At 35.8% G+C, this 4888-nt stretch overlaps 1 long non-coding RNA gene across 6 annotated transcripts; it reads left to right on the top strand.

The window, feature by feature from the left end:
* The first annotated feature begins 1547 nt into the window (after nt 1-1547).
* Nucleotides 1548-3180, top strand: LOC136262009 (uncharacterized). 6 transcript variants are annotated; one of them, XR_010704078.1, is made up of 8 exons: nt 1554-1792; nt 1847-1913; nt 1959-2070; nt 2119-2219; nt 2269-2508; nt 2564-2620; nt 2676-2737; nt 2793-3180. It is a non-coding gene; the product is annotated as an uncharacterized lncRNA (long non-coding RNA). The 6 variants fall into 6 exon arrangements; XR_010704079.1 differs by having other exon boundaries at nt 1548-1797; nt 1847-2070; XR_010704077.1 differs by having other exon boundaries at nt 1552-1792; nt 1847-2070.
* Nucleotides 3181-4888: the final 1708 nt, after the last annotated feature.

The raw sequence follows: 4888 nt of genomic DNA, 5'->3' as shown, positions 1-4888 counted from the left end.
ATAGCTAGCTAGCTAGCTGGGCATAAAAAGTAAACAAACTAGTAAATTTTAAATTTTAAAGGAAGTTGGGATCGATATAATACACATGCTACAAAAAGTAAGGAAACAAGTTCAAAAATGTTACAGCTGAAATGAGAAACGATCCACGCAACAAAAGTAAGGAAACAAGATTAGAAGGCTACTTGCTAAAATGAGACACATTTTATTCCCTAATTAATATCTTGAAATGAGACTATCAAATTAGCCAAAAGTAGGGATTAAAATGTGACTCATTTTAGCAAGTAGCCATCTAATCTTGTTTCCTTACTTTTTGTAGTGTGGATTGTTTCTCATTTCAGCTGTAACATTTTTGAGCTTGTTTCCCTACTTTTTGTAGCACGTGTATTATATCGATCCTACTCCCTTTAAAAATTTTTAAATAGCTAGTAAGATAAAAGGTTAAACACATGATGAGTTATGAGTCATCAAACTTGGAAATTTGTAAAGGCTATATAAGACCCCTGTTTGCAGATCCAGTTACAAATACTGATGGCTATTTTATATAATATAGAGCACACATTTCAGATCACACAAAAATTAGTGCATTATATGGTACTACAATACTTAATGAAGAGTGTTGCATGCCGGTATTGATTATAGCAATGCTTTTAGTCCTGCATACAGAAACTGCTAGAATTATATCATTGTCACTGATATAAGATTATATAGCTACCAGTGCTCTGGAGGGATATTATAATCAGAGAATCTGTGAAGGCTTAAAATCATTAGTTTAAAGTGACAATGGTCTCTCACCTTCATATGATTTGTCATCTCTTTAGAATTTGAATAGTGGAACTGCAATGTATGCACATTATTTTAGTGATCATTATATATAATCAGTGGCGATTCTAGACATGGCCTACAGGGGGGCCAAGTAGGGAACAGCATGACTATTGTTGTATGGCTGTAATATAAAGTAGAATTTTAGAGGGGTCTGGGGGTGCAACCCCCAGAAACTGCAGAATTTTTGCAATTTGAAGGCTTAAAACAGCCTAAAATTTATGCTAAAAACATGAAAAATGCTAAAAATAACAATTCCAGTCTATACTGCAACTTTTCCCCAAGAATTTTAAAAAGGTATTTTCAGCAGGGGGTCCATGCTCCCCCCCTTAGAATCGCCTATGATTATATTAGTGCAATTATAAGGTTGAGCTTGTTTGTAACCCTAAGAAGTGTGAAGGGTCTAGTAAAAAGGCGTTCTGTGTACAGTAGTTAGTCAGTGTAGTGTAAACATAGAAATAAATAACAGGCTGATAATTATTTTGCAAGCCTTTTACAAATAGCCATGTTTAATTTAAGAGATTTTAATTTTTGCTAAATGAATACTTTTGTTTATGCCATGTATCTTTGATACAGAGCCATATTATATTTAAAGTATGTCATGGACTGCTCTCTCACAAATAGTAACTATTAGTCTTGGGAGTGTGTTTATGAAAAAAGATCATTTAGTATATAGTACGTTGGCGTTGAGCTGAATCCTGGGTTGTTGATTAAGAAGCCATACAAGATCAAAGGCTTTAAACATAATGTTTATGACGCATTTATTCGTAAGCCCATGTTACGGGCGCGCACTTAATTGTTGTGAATATGGCGTCCAGTGCACCGTCAGCGAGTGCGGAGAGAACCCCCCTTGGAAAGAAGTTAAACAGCCAAACGAAGTATCTACTTATGAAACTATGTGAGTACTTTAAGCAAGAAGCGAAGAAATGTAAAATTTCTATCAACATCACGGAGAGAATCTAGAAGGCCACCGGTATTGTATGTAATGCCTTCTTTGCTGGGTTTTGGCATACATTACGCCATGCAGGGATTTCAAGGACATCTATTAGAATGGAGCACCGCAAGAAAGGTGGTTTATTTACGCCAAGAAAAAGGTGCAAAATGCACTTTGCACAAGCCCGCTCAATTGTAATCGTCAGGTACAAATGTTCACGAGTCCATGTTGATGCAGACAGTTTTGACCCAGATACTGTCAGACAAGATCCATTCATTGTACGGAAGGAAGGAAATCTATCGCTCTCAAAGATTTTGGTAAGTTAAATTTTGAAACCTGCAACTTTGTCACGTACTCCGTCTTAGACCAAACTTAAGAATGATGGTGTTTTCTCTGGGGGTAGAACATTGCTTTAAAGAGTGTTGAGTGATATGGGATTTAAGTACAAGACGATTAATGACAAGAGGTTAGCATTGAAATTGTTTGTGCTTTAATGTCACTACACGTATATGCAGGGTATGCTATGAGTAGCCCTGCACAGTCCATCAGCATCATAAATATTAAAGACGAACGAGGTGCAACAGAACTGAAGGAAGACCGGTTGTGTATTTGGATGAGACTTGGGTAATGAAGAACTTCTAGAGCAATTCCTCATCCAAATCAGCAGTGATAGTGAAGATGGTGATGGTGGTATTAATGAATCTTCCACTAGCAGCAACGGGTCCAAGTCTTCTTCTGGGCTTACTTCATCTGATGTAAGATTGTTTGATATTTGCAGCATTGGTGTTACAACTTGATTTTGTTCCCCAGGAGTCATCGGGTAGCTGGGATTAAACTCTGTGAAGTACATGAAAATACAGATGAAGTGTAAGTGTGTGCACTTTAATAAAAAATACCATTGCTTTGTTGTGCTATATAGCAGAAGTTGAACATACCATCCCTTGTATATTAAATCAATGCAGGAGTGTTTGGAAGTCACTACAGGTACTATCAGCCCAAATTCATACAAACAGTGTTATTTCATTTGTTGAAATTTTAGAGTTTTTTGGGAATGTAACTTCAAAAACAAAATGCTGGCTTTAAAAACTGTGTACATGTGTCGTGAAGTGATGAGAAAAGGATTAAAATGACAAATTGACTAAATGGGAACAGAAGATGATAGTCAGCTGTGGTGAATGTGAAATAAAATACATGTTGTTTGGCTCATTTGCAGGAACACCAATGCTAAATAACAGATTTTGAGCTGTTATAATTTGGTTTTTTTCTCTTTTGAGGCTGAAGAAGTTTTTTACCTGAATATAAGCAGGCCACTTATCTTCTAAATAGTGCAACAGTGGCCCCAGCTCTTCTACTTATGCAACTCTGTTTTACACACACAAAATCTGTTTTATTTTTCTTGTAAAAGTGTATTACAGCCTCTTACATAACGGATGGTGAAATCATGCGTGTTGAGGGCGGGTGTGTGACGTCTGGCTTGGCCACAAACATGTGTCAACATGACCATCAAAGGGCCGCGCTTTAGAGGCTTCCCCATTGAAAATGTATGGCGAAACTTTACAGTGTCATAACTGGAGTGTCTTACATTCGAATGAAGCGCTTTTAATATATTTTTAGCGGATCGAGAAGCGCTACGTATCGAGCAATACAGGAGGCCCATGCGATGTAGCAATCATAAGTTATTAATCGTTTTTGAGGGTTCAGCTCAACGCGAACGTACTATAGTAAGTGTGGTGGGTTTTAATTTTGTTAATTATCAAAGTTAGCTGTCGTACAAAGGGGTTACCTCCAATAATGTTTACTTTTAATAAGTGATGAGTTCATATGGCAAGTTTATGCTGCTGACCACTTAGTTTCAATGGAAAATGAAATTTTTACTTTTTACCCTGCATGAGTAACTCTCTCACCATTCTACCTGGGCTGATCCAAAAGCTAGATGAAGCTAATCTTTTTCAGAGAAATTATGAACCACGATTTGTTGAGATTGCCACACTCCACAAGTGCAGATTTATGTCAAGTGCTGGCCTAATAGTTGCAATGTTAGATGAATCTATATTGATGGGGTATTGTACTGTTCTACAGTTTGACATGTACAGTGTAGTATTCTTATAAGCTCACTCATTTGTAATGTATGTTTAAAATACAGGGACACACTACATGCATTAGTTTCCAGATTTAAAAAGCCCACTATATCAAGCGTGCATACAAATGTTAAATGTCTTAGAACCCCTAAGAGAAGTATGTATATTAAATCCCCCCAGTGGGTTGTTCAAACAAAAAAAACTGACAGATAATTAAAATGGTTAAAGAAAAAACTGAAACAGATAGTGAACTCTGAGGTATGCTTGGAACAAGATGAAAAATCAAATTATAAAGTTATTGAGAATCACAAGAAAAGAGAAAGATATGATTTCAAAAGAATATTTGGGAACAGCAGGTACACAGGTATTTTAATTGTAATATTTCTGTATGTATATATGATACTCTGAAGGTTGCAGCTAACAAAGATAAGAAGAATGGAATCAGACGGCATCCCTTGTTTATTCATTGGTACCTTTAAACTTTAATTTCAGCCATGCCTTGTATATTATGTACCATAACACATACAACTGCATGCATCATAAAACTGAACTAATAATTATTTAACTCTTCAAATTGTATGCATGATTTGGTTGAAGGTATGTATACCTGATGCTGCAATAGTGAAACCACAGCCCTTATGCATTGCAATGTACAACCACAACGGTTATTGTAAAAGCAATTCATTGCACACAAGAGTATATATTCAAATTTGGTAAGTGACAGCAAATAAACACACATGACTTCAAAGTGTTAATATACAAAAATTATAATATGCGATAGATAAAATTTCAACTTGTCAGTGTTAATGATTTGACTGTTATTTCTTCAATCATGAGTGAGGTATAGATGGAATTTACAGTCAACCTTGCACTGGTATAGCTAGGTCAGTTATACTTCAATTAGACCACGAGTGTCACATGTACACAGCAGGTCAAAAAATATAGGCTACATGTCAAAAACTGTTGGACATGAGAATTCATCTACAAGGTCTAGGACTAATACATTTGTGCTAACAAATATTTGTATACAATCAAGAATAAATTTCTTATTAATGTA

The sequence above is a fragment of the Dysidea avara genome, chromosome 1 (assembly GCF_963678975.1).
Source record: "Dysidea avara chromosome 1, odDysAvar1.4, whole genome shotgun sequence".
Classification (NCBI taxonomy): Eukaryota; Metazoa; Porifera; class Demospongiae; order Dictyoceratida; family Dysideidae; genus Dysidea; species Dysidea avara.
This window is presented reverse-complemented; position numbering and strand designations above follow the sequence as displayed.